A 22496-nucleotide genomic window follows, 5' to 3' on the forward strand; every position below is an offset into this window, starting at 1 on the left:
AGGGTAGCTCTATTTTTAAATTTTTGAGGAACCTCCACACTGTTTTCCAAAGTGGCTGTACCAGCTTGCATTCCCACCAACAGTGTAAGAGGGTTCCCCTTTCTGCACAACCTCTCCAGCATTTGTTGTTTCTTTCCCTGTCCATTTTTGCCATTCTAACTGGTGTAAAGTGGTATCTCAGTGTGGTTTTGATTTGGATTTCCCTGATGGCTAATGGTGATGAACATTTTTTCATGTGTCTCTTAGCCATTTGTATGTCTTCTTCAGAGAAGTGTCTTTTCATATCTTCTGCCCACTTTTGGACTTATTTGTTTTTTAGGTGTTGAGTTTGAGTTCTTTATAGATCTTGGATACCAGCCCTTTATCTGTAGTGTCATTTGCAAATATCTTCTCCCATTCTGTGGGTTGCCTCTTTGTTTTGGTGACTGTTTCCTTTGCTGTGCAGAAGCTTTTTATCTTGAAGAAGTCCCAAAAGTTCATTTTTGCTTTTGTTTCACTAGCTTTTGGAGATGTATCTTGAAAGAAGTTGCTGTGGCCGAAGTCAAAGAGGTTACTGCCTATGTTCTCCTCTAGGATTTTGATGGATCCCTGTCTCACATTGAGGTCTTTCATCCATTTTGAATTTATCTTTGTGTATGGTGTTAGAGAATGGTCAAGTTTCATCCTTCTGCATGTGGCTGTCCAATTTTCCCAGCACCATTTATTGAAGAGACTGTCTTTTTCCATTGCATGTTTTTTCCTGCTTTGTCAAAGATTATTTGACCACAAAAAAAAAAAAAAAAAAAAAAAGATTATTTGACCATAGAGTTGAGGGTCCATATCTGGGTTTTCTATTCTGTTCCATTGGTCTCTAGGTCTGTTTTTGTGCCAGTACCATGCTGTCTTGGTGATCACTGCTTTGTAATGTAGCTTGAAATCGGGCAACATAATGCCCCCAGCTTTGTGTTTCTTTTTCAACATCTCTTTCGCAATTCGGGGTCTTTTCTGATTCCACACAAATTTTAGGATTGTTTGTTCCAGCACTTTGAAAAAAGTCATTGGAATTTTGATCAGGATGGCATCGAAGGTATAGATTGCTCTGACTAGCATAGACATTTTAAAAATGTTTATTCTTCCAATCCATGAGCATGGAATGTTTTTCCATATTTTTGTGTCTTCTTCAATTTCTTTCATGAGTGTTCTGTAGTTCCTAGAGTATAGATCCTTTACCTCTTTGGTTAGGTTTGTTCCAAGGTATCTTATGGTTTTTGGTGCTATTGTAAATGGAATCATTTCTCTAATTTCTCTTTCTACAGTTGCATTGTTAGTGTATAAGAAAGCAACTGATTTCTGTGCATTGATTTTGTATCCTGCCACAAGACTGAACTGCTGGATGATTTCTAGTAATTTGGGGGTGGAGTCTTTTGGATTTTCCTCATAAAGTATCATGTCGTCTGTGAAAAGAGAGAGTTTGACTTCTTCTTTCCAATTTGAATACATTTTATTTCTTTTTGTTGTCTGATTGCTGTTGCTAGGACTTCTAGTACTATGTTGAACAACAGTGGCAAGACTGGGCATCCTTGACGTGTTCCTGATCTTAAGGGAAAGGCTCTCAGCTTTTCCCCATTGAGGAGGATATTCGCTGTGGGTTTTTCATAGATGGATTTTATGAGCTTGAGGAATGTTCCCTCTATCCCTAATCTCTGAAGAGTTTTAATCAGGAAAGGATGTTGTATTTTGTCAAATGCTTTTTCTGCATCAATTGAGAGGACCATATGGTTCTTCTCCCTCCTCTTATTAATGTGTTCTATCACATTGATTGATTTACGAATGTTGAACCACACTTGCATCCCGGGGATAAATCCCACTTGGTCATGGTGGATGATCCTTTTAATGTATTGTTGGATCCTATTAGCTAGGATTTTGTTGAGGATTTTGGAATCCATATTCATCAGGGATATTGGTCTGAAATTCTCCTTTTTGCTGGGCTCTTTGCCTGGTAGGGGGATTAAGGTAGTGCTGGCCTCATAGAATGAGTTTGGAAGTTTTCCATCTGTTTCTATTTTTGGAAACAGCCTCAATAGAATAGGTATTATTTCCTCTTTGAATATTTGGTAGAATCCCCCAGGAATCCATCAGGCCCTGGACTCTTGTTTTGGGGAGGTTTGTGATCAGTGCTTCAATCTCGTTTTGGTTATTGGCCTATTCAAGTTGTCGATTTCTTCCTCTTTCAGTCTTAGCAGCTTATAGGTTTCCAGGAAGGCCTCCATTTCATCCAGATTGCTCAGTTTATTGGCATAGTTGTTGATAATAATTTCTAATAATTGTTTCTATTTTCTTGGTGTTAGTCGTGATCTCTCCCCTTTCATTCATAATTTTATTAATTTGGGTCCTTTCTCTTTTCTTTTGGTTAAGTCTGGGCAGTGCTTTATCGATCTTATTAATTCTTTCAAAGAACCAACTTCTAGTTTCATTGATCTGATCTACTGTGTTTCTGGTTTCTAATTCATTGATTTCTGCTCTAATTTTAATTATTTCTCCTCTAATGCATGGCTTAGGCATTGTTTGTTGCATTTTCTCTCGTTCTTTAAGGTGTAGACTTAGTTGGTGAATTCAGGATTTTTCTATTTTTTTGAGTGAGTCTTGGGTGGCTATGTATTTCCCGCTTAGGACCGCCTTTGCAGTATCCCATAGGTTTGGACCAATGTATTTTCGTTCTCATTGATTTCCATGAATAGTTTTAGTTCTTCTTTGATTCTTGGTTGACCCAAACATTCTTGAGCAGAGTGGTCTTTAGCTTCCAAGTGTTTGAGTTTCTGCCAATTTTTTCTTGTGGTCTGAGAATATGCAGGGAATAATCTCAATCTTTTGGTATCGGTTGAGACCTGATTTGTGACCCCGTATATGGTCTCTTCTGGAGAAAGTTCCATGTGCGCTCGAGAAGAATGAGTATTCTGTTGTTTTAGGGTAGGATGTTCTATAAATATCTATGAGGTCCATCTGGTGCAGTGTATCATTCAAAGCTCTTGTTTCCTTGTTGATTTTCTGCTTAGATGACCTGTCCATTGAGGAGAGTGGAGTATTGAGGTCTCCTACAATTAACGTATTGTTATCAATATGACTCTTTATTTTGGTTAACAGTTGGCTTATGTAGATGGCTTCTCCCATGTTGGGAGCATAGATATTTACAACTGTTAGATCTTCTTGTTGGATAGACCCTTTAAGAATGATATACTGTCCTTCTGTGTCTCTTATCACAGACTTTAGTTTAAAATCTAATTTGTCTGATATAAGAATTGCTACCCCAGCTTTCTTTTGAGGTCCGCTGGCATGGAAGATGCATCTCCATCCCTTCACTTTCAGTGTGGATGTATCTTTAGGTTCAAAATGAGTCTCTTGTAGACAGCATATGGATGGGTCCTGTCTTTTTATCCAATCTGCAACCCTGTGCCATTTTATGGGAGTGTTTAGGCCATTCACGTTGAGAGTGATTATTGAAAGAAATTAATGATGCCATGTAACAGACCAATGTCAGAATTATTGGGGTGCCTAGTGTGAAGAGAGAGAGAGAGGGCCAGAAGGTATATTTGAGCAAATCATAGCTGAGAACTTCCCTAATCTGGGGAAGGATACAAGCATTCATATCCAAGAGGCAGAGAGAACCCTTCCCCAAACCAATAAAAATAGAACATGCTGACATATAATAGTAAAGCTTGCAAATTTTAGATCAAAAGAGAGAATCCTGAGGGCATCTAGGGAGAGGAGTTTCCTTACATACGGAGGGAGGAACATCAGAATAACATCAGACATGGCAGGCCAGAAAGGGCTTGCATGGTATATTCAGGGTAGAATACTCTATCTAGCGAGGTTGTCATTCAGAATGGAAGGAGAGATAACAAGCTTCCAGGACAGATAGAAACTGAAAGAATAGGTGACCACCAAGCCAGTCCTGCAAGAATTATTAAGGGAGATTATGTAAGCAAAGAGAGACCCCAATAGTAACATAGATCAGAAAGAAACAGAAACAATCTATAGAAGCAGGGACTTTACAGACATTGGCACTAAATTCATATCTTTCAATAATTACTTTGAATATAAATGGCCTAAATGCTCCAACCAAAAGACACAGGGCATCAGGTTGGATAAAAAAGCAAGGGCCATCCATATGCTCTCTCCAGGATACTCATTTTAGATCTGAAGACACCTCCAGACTGAAAGTGAGAGGGTGAAGGACCCACTAATGGACCTCAAAAGAAATCTGTGGTAGCAAGCCTCATATCAGACAAATTAGATTCTAAACTAAAGATTGTAGTAAGAGATGTAGAGGGAGACTATATCATACTTAAAGGGTCTATAAAACAAGAAGATCTAACAATTGTAACTATCTTTGTCCCCAATGTGGGAGTAGCCAATTATATAAACCAATTAATAACCAAAGTAAAGAAACATATTGATCATAATACATTAATAGTAGGGGACTTCAACACCCCACTCACAACAATGGACAGATCATCTAAGCAGAAGATCAACAAAGAAACAAGGGCTTTGAATGACACACTGGACCAGATGGACTTTGCAGGCTTATACAGAACATTCCATCCTAAATCAACAGAATACTCATTCTTCTCAAGCGCACATGGAACTTTCTCCAGAATAGATCACACTCTGGGTCACAAATCAGTGATTCATAGCAGTATGTCCACAATAGCCAAACTATGGGAGGAGCCAAGATGTCCTTCAACAGATGAATGTATAAAGAAGATGTGGTATATATATACAATGGAATATTACTCAGCCATCAGAAAGGATGAATACCCAACTTTTATATTGACATGGATGGAACTGGAAGATACTGTACTAATTGAAATAAATCAATCAGAGAAAGACAATTATCATATGGTGTCACTCATATGTGGTATATAAGGAACAGTGCGGAGGAAAATAGGGGAAGTGAGGGAAAATGGAATGGGAAGAAATTGGAGCAGGAGACAGACCATGAGGGACTCTTGATTCTGAGAAATGAACTGAGGGCTGCAGAAAGGGGGGTAGGTGGGGGGGATGGAGTAACTGGGTGATAGGCATACGGAGGGCATGTAGTGTGATGAGCACTGCGTGTTATATACAACTAATGAGTCATTGAACTTATATCAAAAACTAATAATATACTGTATGTTGGCTATTTGAATTTAAATTTAAAAAAAAGTAAAACCAAACCAAAGCAAAAGAACAAAAGAAGGAAAGAAAGAAAGAAGGAAGGGACGGAGGAAGGAAAGAAGAGAGGGAGGGAGGGAGGAAGAGAAGGGAAGGAAAGGAAAATCAAACATGGAAAACCTTTAGTGAGCCTAATAAAAAAAAGATATATAACTCAAATGAATAAAATCAGAAAATAAAGAGGAGATATAACCAATGCATTAAAGTACACAGGGACATAAGAGACTATCATGAACAATTATATGCCAATAAATTGGATAATCTAGAAGGAATGAGTAAATTGCTAGAAACATATAACTTAAGAAGACATAATTAAAATAAAATAGAAATTTTTTACAGACCAATAACACACAGGACATTCAATCAGTAATCAAAAACCTCCTGACACAGAAATGCCCAGGACCAGAGCACTTCACTGATGAATTCTAGCAAACATTAAAAAAAAAAATAATGAATTCTATTACTTCTTAAGCTCTTCCAAAAACTGAAGGAGAAAAAACACTCCTGAACCAATTTATATATATATATATTTATATATATATAAATATATATATAAATTTAATTTTATTATGTTATGTTAATGACCATATATTACATCATTAGTTTTTGATGTAGTGTTCCATGATTCAATGTTTATGTATAACACCCAGTTCTCCATGCAGAATGTGCCCTCTTTAATGCCTATCACCAGACTAACCCATCCCCTCCCGCCCCAGAACCTTCAGTTTGTTTCTCAGAGTCCATAGTCTCCCATGGTTCAACTCCTCCTCTGATTTCCCCCCTTCATTTTTCCCTTCCTACTATCTTCTTCTTATTTTTTTAACATATAATGTATTATTTGTTTCAGAGGTACAGGTCTGTGATTCATCAGTCTTACACAATTCACAGCGCTCACCATAGCACATACCCTTCCCAATGTCTATCACCCACCACCCCATCCCTCCCACCCCCCACCACTCCAGGAACCCTCAGTTTGTTTCCTGAGATTAAAATTCCTCATAACTCCTGAACCAATTTTATAAGGCCAATATTACACTGATATGAAAGTCAGAAAAGGACACTAGAAGAAAACTATAGACTAATATGCCAGAGTGATATACATGGCAAATTCCTAAGCAAAATATTAGCAAGCAAATTCAACAATGTGCTAAAAGGATCATACACCCAGATCAATAAGTGGGATTTACCCCTTGGACATAAGGATGGTTCCATATACGCAAATCAAGTAATGTAATAACCACACTAACGCAATGAAAGATAAAAATCATATAACCATCTCAGTAGATGTACAGAAAGTATTTAATTAATACAATATCTTTCTCTTTTTTTTCCAAGTTTTTAGTTGAATTCCAGTTAGTTAAGATATCACAATGTCCTTTCATGATAAAAATCCTTAAAAAATGGATATAAATTAATATACCTCAACATTTAAATGCCATATACAATAAATTCACAGCAAAATTTTAGTAAATGATGGAAGGTGGAAATGACTTTTCTCTAACATCTGGAACATGATAAGGATGCTTTTGAAAGTCTTAGCTGAGTAATCAGGCATTTATAAAGAAATAAAAGCCATCCAAAATAGGAAGGAAGAAGTGAAACTGTCATTATTTGCAAATAATATCTTTTATTCAGAAAATTCTGAAGACTCAACAACAGGAACAAAAAATTCTCAGAACTAATCAACACATACAGTAAAATTGCAGAAAATCAATATACAGAAATCAGTTGGTTTTTAAAAAATTGCTTGCAATAAAATATCCAAAAAAATAAAGCAAATCTATCCCATTCTCAATAGTATCAAAAATTGTAAGATACTTGAGAATAATTTTAAGCAATGGAGCATAAGACCTGTACAGTGAAAACCAAAACTTGGTGCGAGACACTTAATGAAAAACAAATAAATGAGATATCCTGTGATCATGGATTAGAACAACTGATATTGGAAAGAAGAAGGAAGATGGAGGTGTAGTAGGAACAACTAGATAACTATCAAATCACCCTAAATTCCCCAGAAATCAACCTGAATTCTCAGAGAGCAAAGGGAGAGAAGACGCCACATCAAAGAAGGTAGGAAGTGGGAGAAATGGATTGCTTGTTCTGTGGAGAGGAGGGAGTCATGGTTGGAGAAGGGTGAGAGAAAGAAAAGAATACACAGGGCAATGCACAAGAACAGTCCTCCATGGACTGAGAAAATGAGAGGGGCTGTTTTTTGTGAGTTCTTGCAACCAGCAGTCTAGAAGACCAGAGTTTTAAAGATCAGTGGGCTTGGCTGGGATAGAGCCCTGAGGGTGTTGCCCTGCTCCTGGAGAGAAGGCTGGCAAGCAACCCAGGGTAGACAGTGTAGAAATAGCATCTAAAGAATGCTTGGGGTATACAGGGAGGAGGAGTTTATTCCCTCTTATCTGAGTACATCTCTCAGAGGCAGCATTCATGGAGACAAAAGAGCTGACTCCTGCCATTACCCTCCCCCGCTACTCTGCATTAACACAGAACCATCCGCAGGCATCCATGCTGGCTGCCCAACTTGCTTACACCAAGTCCCATAACCGGGTGCTCTTTTACAACTCTCCTCTCAGTCAAGCTTGCCTCAGTCTCAGCATGGTGGGCCCCTTCCCCCAAAACCAAGCACAAACCCCTGCCCATACCATGTCTCCTGACCAGGGAGTTCTGCAGGGCCTTGTACTGCTACAGGGGGTGTCAGATCTAATTTCACAGGAACACCAGAGCATACTTCATTAAAACTTGCCAGCTTCTGGAAGGGAAAAATGAAGGGTGGGGGAAACCACTAGGGGAGACGAACCATGAGAGACTATGGACTCTGAGAAACAAACTGAGGGTTCTAGAGGGGAGGGAGTGGGGGGATGGGTTAGCCTGGTGGTGGGTATTAAAGAGGGCATGTTCTGCATGGAGCACTGGGTGTTATGCACAAACAATGAATCATGGAACACTACACCTAAAACTAATGATGTAATGTATGGGGATTAACATAACATAATAAAATAAAAAACAGAACAATAACAACAAAAAAACAACCTGCCACCTTCTGGCCAAGAACCAAATACTGCCCACTGCAGGCAAAGAGAATGGCTGCAGAAAACTGGCCCGGAGGATAGAGAAGCCATAACACAAACACAGAGTACACTGTGTTTGAAGCACACACTGGAGACACTCCCTAAAGAACCAGGACCTGGACACAAATGACCTCTTCCTCATAAGCCCATTATTTCAGGAGCAGGAGACATAAGTAGCTTTTATAACACAGAAAACAAGGCAGAAACTTAGAAATGTGAAGACACGAATTTATTCCAATCAAAATAACAAGATAAGACCATGGCCAGAGATCTAAGCAAACAAATGTTAAGTAATATGCCTGATGGAGAATTTAAAGTAAGGATACTTGCTGGGCTTGAAAAGAGACTAGAAGACATCAGGAAGCCCTATACTACAGAGATGAAAAAAGTTAAAAAAAATGAATCAGAGATGAAGAATGCAATAAATGAGATTGTAAACAGGTTTGAAGCAATGAACAGAGACTGTGAGAAGCAGAGGAAAGGATTAGTGATCTATAACACAAAGTACTGTAAGATAATGAAGATGAAAAAAGAGAGAAATAATTATGGAAAATGAGAATAGACTCAGGAAACTCAGTAACTCCATCCAATGTAATAACATTCACATTAGAAGAGTCCCAGAATAAAAGAGAGGAAAGGGGGCAGAAAATTTATTTGTGGAAATAATAGCTGAAAACTTTCTAATCTGGGGAAAGAAACAGACATCCAGATTGAGGACACACAGAGAACTCCCAACAGAATCAACAAAAGCAGACCAACTCCAAAATATATTGTAATTATATTTGCAAAATAGAGTGATAAAGAAAAAAATCTTTTTTTTTAGATCAAGAAGGGTTTTAAAAAATTTTTTATTATGTTTAGTTAGCCAGTATATAGTACATCATTAGTTTTTGATATGTTCAATGATTCATTAGTTGTGTATAACACCCAGTGCTCCTCAAAACACATGCCCTCCTTAATATCCACCATCCCGTTACCCCATCCCCCACCCCCACCCTTCTGTAACCCTCAGTTTGTTTCCCAGAGTCCATAGTCTCTCATGGTTTGTCTCCCTCTAAAGAAAAAATCTTAAAAGCAGCAAAACAAAACAAATCCTTAACCTAAAAGGAAAGACCCATGAGGCTAGCTAGAGATTTTGCATCAGAAATTTGGCAAGCCAGAAGAGAGTGGTATGATATATTCAACATACTGAATGGGAAAAATCTGCAGCCAAGAATATTCTATCAGCAAGGCTATCATTCAAAATAGGAGACATAGAGTTTTCAGACAAAACTTAAAGGAGTTCATGTCTACTAACCAGCCCTGCAAAAAATATTAAAGGGGACTCTTTGAGTGCAAAGGAGAGACCAAAAGTCACAAAGACAAGAAAGCATCAGAGAAAATCTCCAGAACTAACAACAAAACAAGTAATAAAGTGACAATAAAGACATATCTAGCAATAATTACTCTGAATGTAAATGGACTAAATCCTCCAATCAAAAGACATCAGGTATCAGAATGGATAAGAAAACAAGACCCATCCATGTGCTATTTACAAGAGACTCATTTTAGACCTAAAGACCCCTGCAAATTGAAAGTGTAGGGATGAAGAAACATTACCCAAATGGATTTCAAAAGAAAACCAGAGTAGCAATACTTATATTGGACAAAATAGACTTTCAAACAAGGACTGAACAAGAGACTATACAATCAATCATAAAGGGATCTATCCAACAAGGGCACTATACAATCACAAAGGGATCTATCCAACAAGATCTAACAATTGTAAATATTTATGCACTCAAAATGGGAGCACCCAAATACACTGATAGTTGAGAACAAACATAAAGGAATGATTGATAATAATACACTAACAATAGGGGACTTTAACACCCTACCAATAGCCTCCAAATTTGCCTCCAGCTTTAGTCTTCCTTCTCAGGATTGATTTAGCTATTTATATTGTTGTGGGTTCCATACCCATTTTAGGATTGCTTTTATATTTGTGTGAAAAATGACGTTGGAGTTTGATAGAAATTGCAAGGAACTTACAGATCACTTGTGTAGTATGGACATTTAAACAATATCAATTCTTTTTTTTCCTTATTTTTAAAATTTAAACAATTTTAAGTATATATTTAAATTTCAGTTAGTTAACATACACTTTAATATTTGTTTCAGGTATACCATATAGTGATTCAACACTTGCATACAACACCCACTGCTCATAATAACAAGTACCCTCCTTAATCCCCATCATCTATTTAACTAATCCTCCACCTATATCCCATCTGGTAACCATCAGTGTGTTCTCTATAGTTAAGAATCTGTTTCTTGGTTTCCCTCTCTCATACTTCCCCCCACCCCTTTAACTGTTTGTTTTGTTTCTTAAATTCCATATATGAGTGAAATCCTATGGGATTTTTCTTTCTCTGGCTGACCTACTTTGCTTAGCATAATACTATCTATCTCCACCCATGTTATTTTGTTTTTTTAAGATTTTTTAAAAATTTATTTGACAGAGAGAGACACAGCGAGAGAGGGAACACAAGTAGGGGGAGCGGGAGAGAAGAAGCAGGCTTCCTACAGGGGAGGGAGCCTGATTCGGGGCTCAATCCCAGGACCCTGGGATCATGACCTGAGCTGAAGGCAGACACTTAATGACTGAGCCACCCAGGTGCCCCTCCACCCATGTTATTGCAAATGGCAAGATTTCATTCTTTCTCATGGCTGAATAATATACCTTTGTTTACAAGTACCATAGTTTCTTTATCCACTCATTATCAATGGACATTTGGGCTCTTTCCATAATTTGGCTATTGTAGATAATGTTGCTATAACCACTGGGATGCATGTATTGCTTTGAATTAGCATTTTTGCATTCTTTGGGTTAATACCAGGTGTTGCAATTGCCAGGTCATGGGGTAGTTCTATTTTTAATTTTTTGAGGAACCTCCATTGTTTTCCAGAGTGGCTGCACCAGTTTGCATTCCCACCAACAGTGCAAAAGGATTCCCCTTTCTCCGCATCCTCACCATCATCAGTTATTTCCTGAGTTTTTAATTTTAGCAATACTGACAGGTGTAAGATGGTATCTCATCATGGTTTTGATTTGATATCCCTGATGATGAATGATGTTGAGCATCTTTTCATGTGTCTGTTAGCCATCTGGATGTCTTCCTTGGAGAATTGTCTGTTCATGACTTCTGACCAATTTTTAATCCGATTATTTAGTTTTGGGTTGTTGAGCTTAATCAGTTCTTTATAGATTTTGGATACTATCCCTTTATCAGATTTGTCATTTGGAAATATCTTCTCTCATTCTTTAGGTTGTCTTTTATTTTTGTTGTGCAGAAGCTTTTTACCTTGATCTAGTCTCAATAGTTTATTTTTGCTTGTGTTTCCCCAGCCTTAGGAGACCTCTAGAAAGAAGTTTTTATGGCTGATGTCAAGGAGGTTGCTGCCTGTGTTCTACTCTAGGATTTAAATGTTTTCCTGTCTCATATTTATCTCTTAATCCATTTTGAATTTATTTTTGTGTATGGTGTAAGAAAGTGGTCCAGTTTCATTCTTTTGCATGTTGCTGTCCTTCATTTATTGAAGAGACTGTCCTTTTTAATTTTTTTTATTTTTAAAACTTATTTTATAGATTTGAGAGATAGAGAGAGAGGTGTGAGCGTGAGTAGGGTAAGGGACAGAGGGAGAGGAAGAGATCTCTAGGAGACTCCCTGCTGACTGTGGAGCCCCTTGTGGGGTTTGATCCCACAACTCTGAGATCATGACCTGAGCCAAAATCAAGAGTCAGATGCTCAAAGGACTGAGCTACCCAGGCTTTTCCCATTGGATATTCTTTCCTGCTGTTGTCCATACTATCCCAAATCATCTGTACATTCCTTGCAATTTCTATCACACTGCAATGTCATTTTCCACACAAATGTAAAAGCAATCCTAAATTGTTTATGGAATCCAAAACACTACAAATAGCCAAAGCAACCCTGAGAAAGAAGAACAAAGCTGGAGGCATTACATTTCCTCATTTCAAACTATATACTACAAAGCTATAGTAATTAAAACAATATTATATTAAAGGTGTTGGTTAGAACAGACTGACACTTTTTATAAACCATACAATATGATACATTTTTCTGTGCTAGATACAAAAGATAATGCAGCAACTGCATGAGTTTTGTGTTCCTGAATCAGCTTTCAGAGATTCTTACAGAAGTTTCCTTATTCCCTATTTTCAATAAAGTGTGCTGTTTCATTGTTAAACATGTTGATAATCTTAATAAAATGCTGGCCTTCCGGTAGTTCAATAAAAACAAGATGAAAAACAGAACAGTATGGTACTGGCATAAAAACAGATGACATGAGTCCTGGAAGGCATAGAGACAACATCAGTCCTGGAAGGCACAGAGACAACAACAGACAACTGTGGTTGTCCAAGTCAACCATGGTTCTGGGTTACTGGGAAATTCATGGGCTGGCGCACACCATCCTCATCCTCCTAGAGTTCACTGGTACATCCTATGAGGAGAAACAGTACACATGGGGGAAGCTCCCGATTATGATAGAAGCCAATGGCTGGATGTGAAATTCAAGCTCGACCTGGACTTTCCTAACCTGCCCTACCTCATGGATGGTAAGAACAAGATCACCAGAGCAATGCTATCTTGCGCTACATCGCTCACAAGCACGATATGTGTGGTGAGACTGAAGAAGAAAAGATTGGAGCAGACATCATGGAGAACCAAATAATGGATTTCCCGCACGACTAGGCTCTCTCTTCTTCTTCTTTTTTTTTTTTTTTAAAGATTTTATTTATTTATTTGAGAGAGAGAGCACATGAGAGGGGGGAGGGTCGGAGGGAGAAGCAGACTCCCTGCAGAGCAGGGAGCCCGATGCGGGACTAGATCCAGGGACTCCAGGATCATGACCTGAGCCGAAGGCAGTCGCTTAACCAACTGTAGGCTCTCTCTTCTGATACGACTGTGCTATAGCCCTGACCTTGACAAACTGAAGCCTCAGTACTTGGAAGAGCTACCTGGACAACTGAAAGAGTTCTCCTTCTTCCTGGGGAAATTCTCATGGTTTGCAGGAGAAAAGCTCACCTTTGTGAATTTCCTCACCTATGATGTCTTAGATCAGAAGCTTATGTTTGAGCCCAAGTGCCTGCATGAATTTCCAAATCTGAAGGCTTTCATGTGCCATTTTGAGGCTTTGGAGAAGATAGCTAACTACATGCACTCTGACCGCTGGTCAACAACAACATGGCCCAGTGGGGCAACAAGTGAATATGCTGAGCAGGAGGTGGACTTGCACTGCTTGTTTTATTCCATCCTGTCCCTAGGGGGCATGTACTTTCTCTTCTCTGCTCTTTTCAATAAATAGCATTTAGGCTAAAAAAAAAAAAAAAAAAAAAAAAAGACGCATAGACTACAGAAGAGACAGCCTAGAAATGTACCCCCATATATTAGGTTAACTAATATTTTACAAGAGAGGCAAAATACTCAATAAGGAAGGATAGCATCTTTAACAATTTTACTGAAAAAACTGGATAGCCACAGAAAAATGAAAATTGTCCCTTATATTATACAACTCACAAGAATAAACTCAAAATGGATTAAAGACTTAAATATAAAGCCTGGTACTTTAAACTCCTGGAAGGAAGCATAAGGATGAAGTTCTTAGGCATTTGTCTTAGCAATATTTTTGGATATGACACTAAAAGTACAAGCAACAAAAGTAAAAATCAGTAAACAGGACTACATTACACTAAAAAACTTTTGCATAGGGATGCCTGGTCGGTTCAGTTGGTAGAGCATGCAACACTTGATCTTGGGGTAGTAATTTCAAGCCCCATTTGTAGAGCTTACTTTAAAAAAGAATAAAAATGTTCTACATAATCAAGAAAACATCAAGAAAATAAAAAAGCAACCTAGGAATGGGGAAAAAATGCAAAGCATATATTACACAATAATATTCAAAATATACAACTGTATACAAGTATATAATATTGAGGTATACAACTCAATAACAAAAACAGTACAATTAAAAAATGAACAGAGTGGGGCACCTGGGTGGCTCAGCTGGTTAAGTGTCCAACTCTTTTCTTTTTTTAAAAAAAGATTTTATTTATTTATTTGAGAGAGAGTGAAAGCGAGAAAGATCACAGAACTCTGGAGAGGGAGAAGCAGACTCACCACTGAGCAGAGAGCCAGATGTGGTGCTCAATCCCAGGACCCTAGGATTATGACCTGAGCCAGAGGCAGTTGCTTAACTGACTGAGCCACCCAGGTACCCCAAGTGTCCAACTCTTGAAGAGGGCTGAGGTCATGATCTCAGGGTTGTGAGATCAAGCCCTGTGTCAGGCTCCTCAGTCAGCTGGGAGTCTGCTTGAGATTCTCTTGCTCTCCTTTTACCCCTCTCCCTGTTCATGCGATATCTCTCTCCCTCTCTAAAAATAAAAAAATACATCTTTAAAAAAAATGAACAGAGTAATTAAATATATATTTTTCCAAAGAAGACATCTACATAGCATGGATGATAACTCTAGGTCACAGTTACATTTTTGTGGAAAAAATTTCCCACTTAACGCATACCTAAAATTTTTCCTTTGTTAAGTGCCCTGCAGTGAAAACCACAATCTCCTGTGATTATTCAGGTCTTTTTTTTTTTTTTCCTTTAGGCAAGTACCAATCAGAAAGTTATACTGATTTCCTAGATAGGACAAACCCAGCTTCATATATGATTTGAATTATGGGAAACTTATTTGGGATACTTTTTCTATTTTCTGCACCTTCTTGGGTACCCAGTACTTGCATATCCTTCAATAACTCAGTTTTGTCCCTGCTACTAAAGAGTAGATCATTTTGATAAGAAACTCTGCTTAGAATATTTACTACTCAAAGAAGATAAAGAGACATATGCCCTAAAAAATGATTCTTTGATGACATGATTTTAGAGAGTATGGCTTTTGCATACAATAGATATTTTGCATATATTATTGCTTTTGGCAACATTGAAACTTAATCAGTAATATTGCTAATTCTACCACGAGGTAAGGATGTCTCAGTGTGAGAGATAAGAGCACCTTTTTCATATGTTACAATACTATGGTGATTGGGAAATATCGTCCTTTGGTAATTCAAAAAGGAAACAATTAGGAAAAAAAGACCTACATTTTCTTTACCATTCTTTAGCACCACATGCAAAGGCTACATTTTCAGGACTCCAGATACCCACTGGAATATGAGAAAAAAAAATTTAATTTAAATTTTAGGTAGTTAACATACAATGCAATATTGGTTTCAGGAGTAAATTTCATTGATTCATCAATGAATCAACATACAACACCCAGTGCTCATTCCATCACAAGTGCCCTCCTTAATCCTCATTACCCATCTAGCCCATTCCCCACCCACCTCCCTCCATCAACCCTCAGTTTGTTCTCCATCATTAAGAGTCTCTTATTGTTACAGCATTTTTATTCCTTTAGTGCCCGGGTTCTTGGTCATACTGCTTTGAGGAAGAAGTAGACCAGATGAAGAATGGTGGCAAAGTTTATTAAGCAAGAGTACAAAGCTCCCCCAAGAGGATCCCATGTTCCCATTCAAATTTAGGGGGTTTTATAAGCTCTTTCCAGGACCTTGAGAGTGGACCCCCTGTGGATTCACTGCTAAGATGTTGCCAATCAGGGCTTTGATCACGCCCCTGTCTACTGTGTTGATGGGTCTTGTGGGCTGACATCTGGAGACTAACTGCCTCAGCTTGTGACAGTGACCAATATTTCATGGTTAGTGGTTTTGTTTCGGGTTGTGTTGCAAAAGTCACCCTTGCAGAGACTGCTAGACAGGATGCTATTGTGATCTTGTCTGAGTGGTAAAACGGGACCCTAGAGTGGTTTTGTCTTAGCTGTCCCGGCTCCCTGTTTTCCTGTTGGGGACCCTGGCCCTGACTACCTAAGTGTCCCATTAACTCCTAATGTTATGGCTTGTTTTCCTCTCTCCTTTTTTTCTCTTCCCCCTTCCCATATGTACATCTGTTTTCTTTCTTAAATTCTAATATGAGTAAGATCATATGTATTTGTCTTTCCATGACTGACTTATTTCACTCAGCATAATACATTCTAGCTCTATCCATGTTATTGCAAATAACATTGTATATATATACCACACCTTCTATATCCATTCATCCATCTATGGATATTTGGCCTCTTTCCATAGTTTGACTCTTGTAGATAATGCTGCTATAAACATGGAGGTGCATGTATCCCTTTGAATCTGTATTTTTATATAGTTTGGGTAAATATGTGCTGTTTCCATGCCATTATTCCTAACCATCCCATTACCTTGAGCGAGTTTCTGTCATACATGAGTCCAAACTTCACTGCTTCTAGCTACTAGCTAGATGATTTGAGCCTTGCTAAGTGTCAAGAACATTAAAAGGTCTGAGATTTTATTCCATGTGCAAGCTATAGTGCCATGCTTGTTTGAAGAAGACATGAGACTCCCAGGTCAGAGAAAAAAATTACTTACAGGTGTAACAATAGTTAGAGTATTAACACTTGTGCCAGTTCCAGACCTAAAATTCCCATGGAGGTCACAAAGAGATAAGTTTATCTGCACACACTGGGTTACAGCACAGGGATCTTGAACATAGGGAACCTATATCTTTCATAATACACAGTAAAGTGTGACTGGCCTTTTTCTGAAGGGAGCTATTATCTTTATGGCACAATAAACATACCTGCCTTTGCTGTAGATGAAGTCACTATTCTGTCATCCAAGTTTGTTCACTACACAAACACCTTTGTAAAGATGGTTCAGAAGAAAGGCAGCCAGTGTCTGTGCTCAGAAGATAATGTGGGCAGTTGGGAGACCCATGGGGAGTTGTCTCCCATCCCTAAGTCTTGGTTTCCTTATCTATACATGGAAAAAATAGTTTCATAGGATTCCTCTATACCTTCTGTTTAGAAAATCTCCTTTATTGGGATTAGTTCTATTCCTTGCATCCTCCAAATGGGTTGCACAATGGCATATGACTGAAAACAGCTCTGCCTAGGGTGTGACATCAGAATTCTAAGTTTTGTTACCACTCATTAGAATTTATATGAAAATTCAGCATGTTTTAGTGACAAGATTAACAATCAGCCCTCAAATGTCACATTCTAAAAAATCAGAATGTGTAACAGAAAGATCCCATTTTCAATAGTGAGAAAAACTATGAAATATCTTGGGTGAAGCAAATAAAAATGTGTATTTTTATAAAGAAAATATTCTTAGGAACCACATATGAAGAAGAGTATAAAATATTAGAGAAATAAAATGCCCATACAGTAAGCATCATACTATGTACAAGGGTCAAAAGGATCAACTCCATGAAGAAGTCAATTCTTCTCAATTAATTTTATTAAAAGCTCACTCAAAATCCAAATAAGATATTTGCTGATATTTGGCTAAGAGATCTTAAAGTAACAGGTGATATGGAATGGGAGAAGATATTTGCCAATACATATCTGATAAAGGGCTAACATCCAAAATATATAAAGAACTTATCAAACTCAATGCCCCCCAAAACTAATAATCTAGCTAAGAAATAGACAGGAGATCTTAACAGACATTTTTCCAAAGAAGATACCCAGATGGCTAACAGACACATGAAGATATATTCATGGGAAATGCAAATCAAAATCACTGTGAGATACCCCACCTCACACCAGTCAGGATGGCTAAAATTAACAAGACAGGAAACAACAAGTGTTGGTGAGGATGTGGAGAAAAGGGAACCCTCTTACACTGTTGGTGGGAATGCAAGCTGGTGCAGCCACTCTGGAAAACAGTATGGAGGTTCCTCAAATAGTTAAAAACAGAACTAACCTAGGACCCAGCAATTGCACTACTAGGTATTTACCCAAAAAACACAAAAATACTAATTTGAAGTTATACTTGCACCCTGATGGTTATTACAACATTACAATATCCAAAATATGGAAAGAGCCCAAATATGCATTGACTGGTGAAAGGAAAAAGAAGTTGGGGGGGGGGGGGGGCAGAGCAAGATGGCGGAGGAGTAGGAGACCTGGATTTCATCTCCTCTCAGGAATTCAGCTGGATAGGGATCAAACCATTCTGAACACATACAAACTCAACAGGAGATCGAAGAAAAGAATAGCAACAACTCTCTCATCAGAAAAGCGACCACTTTCTGGAAGGTAGGACGTGCGGAGAAGTGAATCCGAGGCGATATTCGGGAGGATAGACGGCGGGGGAGGGGCCTCCGGCGGCCGCTTCTGGCAAGTGATAGAGCCGCGGAGCACAAAATCGGAACTTTTAAAAGTCTGCTCCGCCGAGGGATGTCACTCTGGTGGCTAAGCGGGGGGTGGAACCCTCCGGGACAGTGTGGTCTCAGGACCCACGGGTCACAGAAAGACCGGGTGTGCCTGAGTGTGGCAGAGCTCCCAGGTATCGGAGCAGGGAAGCCGGCTGCAGAGGCGGGGCCCAGGCGCGGGCTCTCAGCTCGGGGTTGCCATAAACTGTGATCCGCGGCACAGTCGGGCCCCTGCTCCTCCAGCAGGGACCCAACAAGCGGCAGATCCGGGGAGACTCACCTTCCTCCCCCGGGAGGAGCTGCGCGGGAGCGCAACGCAGGGATCTGCTGGGTTTGGAAACTCCACCCGGGGTCGGGTGCCAGAGATAGAAATGCGCGGTCACAGGCCAGGTGAGCACGGAGTGTGGCCGGAGACCGGGGAGACGGGAGTGACTGACGGCTTTTCTCTGGGGGTTCACTGAGGAGTGGGGCCCCGAGTTCTCAGCTCCTCCGGGGTGGAGATTGGGAGGCCGCCATTTTCACTCGCTGCCTCCAAAGCTGTATGGAAAGCTTGCAGGGAACAAAAGCCCCGGGGAGCAAACTGGAGCAGATTACTTCCCCCAGACTGGCAAGGGTGGGGCAATTCCGCCTCCCGCAAAGACATTTGGAAACCACGGCAACAGACCCCTCCCCAGAAGATCAGTGAGAACAGCCAGCCAAGACCAAGTTTACCCAACAATGAGAACGGCAGAACTCCAGCGCTAGGGGAATACTGCACATAGAATTCATGACTTTTTTACCGTGATTCTTTAGTCTTTCAAAGTTAATTATTTTTTTAACTGTCTTTTTTGCTTTTTTTTTGAAATTTTTTTTCCTTTTTCAACCAACATCTTATCAATCCCTTTTTTAAAAAAACATTTTTATTTTTCATTTTTAGAGTCATATTCTATCCCTTCATAGTAGTTATCTGTATCTTTGGCTTATATATATAAGTTGTTCTCTCTTTAAAATTTTGAGATAGTTTCATCTAACAGATTAAAATATACCCTAAATCTCTAGTATATGGTGTTTTCTATTCCCCTGCCTGATCACATTCTCTCCCTTTTTTATCTTTTTTCTTTTTTTAAATCCTCTTCTTTCTTTTTTCAAACAACTTCTTATCAATTCATTTTATAAAATTTTTTATAATTTCCATCTTTACAGTCATATTCCATCCCTTCATCATATCAACCCTTATTCTTTTACATATATAAGTTATTCTTTCTTTAAAATTTTGGGAGGCACTTTCTTCTAAAAGACCAAAATACACCCCAAATCTAGTGTGTGGCACTGATCTATATACCAGCCTGATCATATTTGATCACATTCTGGGTTTTTTTTGTTGTTGTTGTTTTGTTTTGTTTGTTTTTGTTTGTTTTTATCTTTATCTTTTTCTTTTTCTTTTTTCTCTCTTTCCCTTTCTTTTCCCACTGCTTCAGGTCTTTACTGATTTGTTTAGAGTATATGTTTTGGGGACATTGTTACGCTGCTAGCATTTTGTTCTCTCATTAATCTATTCTCCTCTGCACAAAATGACAAGACGGAAAAAATCACTTCAACAAAAAGAACAAGAGGTAGTACCGACTGCCAGGGACCTACTCAATATGGACATTAGTATGATGTCAGATCTAGAGTTCAGAATCATCACTTTTAAGATACTAGCTGGGCTTGAGAAAGATGGAAGTTATTAGAGAAACCCTTTCTGGAGAAGTAAAAGAACTAAAATCCAACCAAGTAGAAATCAAAAAGGCTATTAATGAGGTGCAATCAAAAATGGGGGCGCTAACTGCTAGGATAAATGAGGCAGAAGAGAGAATCAGTAACATAGAAGATGAAATGATGGAAAATAAAGAAGCTGAGAAAAAGAGAGATAAACAACTACTGGATCACGAGGGCAGAATTCGAGAGATAAGCGATACCATAAGATGAAACAACATTAGAATAATTGGGATACCAGAAGAAGAAGAAAGAGAGAGAGGGGCAGAAGGTATAATGGAGCAAATTAGAGCAGAGAACTTCCCTAATTTGGGGAAAGAAACAGGCATCAAAATCCAGGAAGCACAGAGAACCCCTCTCAAAATCAATAAAAATAGGTCAACACCCCAACATCTAATAGTAAAACTTACGAGTCGCATAGACAAAGAGAAAATCCTGAAAGCAGCTCGGGAGAAGCGATATGTAACCTACAAGGGTAGAAACATTAGATTGGCAACAGACCTATCCACAGAGACCTGGCAGGCCAGAAAGGACTGGCAGGATATATTCAGAGCACTAAATGAGAAAAATATGCAGGCAAGAATACTATATCTGGCTAGGCTGTCACTGAAAATTGAAGGACACATAAAAAGCTTCCAGGACAAACAAAAACTAAAGGAATTTGCAAACACAAAACCAGCCCTACAGGAAATCTTGAAAGGGGTCCTCTAAGCAAAGAGAGAGCCTAAAAGCAACATAGACCAGAAAGGAACACAGACAATATATGGTAACAGTCACCTTACAGACAATACAATGGCACTAAATTCCTATCTTTCAATAGTTACCCTGAATGTAAATGGGCTAAATGCCCCAATCAAAAGACACAGGCTATCAGATTGGATTAAAAAACAAGACCCATCGATATGCTGTCTGCAAGAGACTCATTTTAGAACCAAAGACACCCCCAGATTGAAAGTGAGGGGGTGGAAAACCATTTACCATGCTAATGGACGCCAAAGGAAACCTGGGGCGGCAATCCTTATATCAGACAAATTAGATTTTAAACCAAAGACTGTAATAAGAGATGAGGAAGGACACTATATCCTACTTAAAGGGTCTATCAAACAAGGTCTAACAATTGTAAATATCTATGTCCCTAACATGGGAGCAGCCAATTATATAAGGCAATTAATAACAAAAACAAAGAAACACATCGACAACAATACAGTAATAGTGGGGGACTTTAAGACCCCCCTCACTGAAATGGACAGATCGTCTAAGCAAAAGATCAACAAGGAAATAAAGACTTTAAATGACACACTGGACCAAATGGACTTCACAGACATATTCAGAACATTCCACCCCAAAGCAACGGAATACACATTCTTCTCTAGTGCCCATGGAACATTCTCCAGAATCGATCACATCCTAGGTCACAATTCAGGTCTCAACCACTACCAAAAGATTGGGATCATTCCCTGCCTATTTTCAGACCACAGTGCTTTGAAACTAGAACTCAATAACAAGAAGAAAGTCGGAAAGAACTCCAATACATGGAGGCTAAAGAGCATCCTACTGCAGAATGAATGGGTCAACCAGGAAATTAAAGAAGAATTTTAAAAATTCATGGAAACCAATGAAAATGAAAACACAACTATTCAAAATCTTTGGGATGCAGCAAAGGCAGTCCTAAGAGGAAAGTATATAACAATACAAGCCTTTCTCAAGAAACAAGAAAGTTCTCAAGTACACAACCTAACCCTACACCTAAACGAGCAGGAGAAAGAACAGCAAATAAAGCCTAAACCCAGCAGGAGAAGAGAAATAATAAAGATCAGAGCAGAAATCAATGAAACAGAAACCAAAAGAACAGTAGAACAGATCAATGAAACTAGGAGCTGGTTCTTTGAAAGAATTAACAAGATTGATAAACCCCTGGCCAGACTTATCAAAAAGAGAAGAGAAATGAGCCAAATCAACAAAATCATGAATGAAAGAGGAGAGATCACAACCAACACCAAAGAAATACAAACAATTATAAGAACGTATTATGAGCAACTCTATGCCAGCAAATTAGATCACCTGGAAAAAATGGATGCATTCCTAGAGATGTACCAACTACCTAGAGATGTATGAACCAGGAAGAAAGAGAAAACCTGAACACACCTATAACCACTAAGGAAATTGAAGCAGTCCTCAAAAATCTCCCAA

The 22496-nt window shown here is 38.8% G+C and overlaps 1 pseudogene; it reads left to right on the top strand.

The window, feature by feature from the left end:
* Nucleotides 1-12696: 12696 nt before the first annotated feature.
* On the top strand, nt 12697-13546 carry LOC110591780 (annotated as a pseudogene).
* Nucleotides 13547-22496: the final 8950 nt, after the last annotated feature.

The sequence above is a fragment of the Neomonachus schauinslandi genome, chromosome Y (assembly GCF_002201575.2).
Source record: "Neomonachus schauinslandi chromosome Y, ASM220157v2, whole genome shotgun sequence".
In the NCBI taxonomy this organism is placed as follows: domain Eukaryota; kingdom Metazoa; phylum Chordata; class Mammalia; order Carnivora; family Phocidae; genus Neomonachus; species Neomonachus schauinslandi.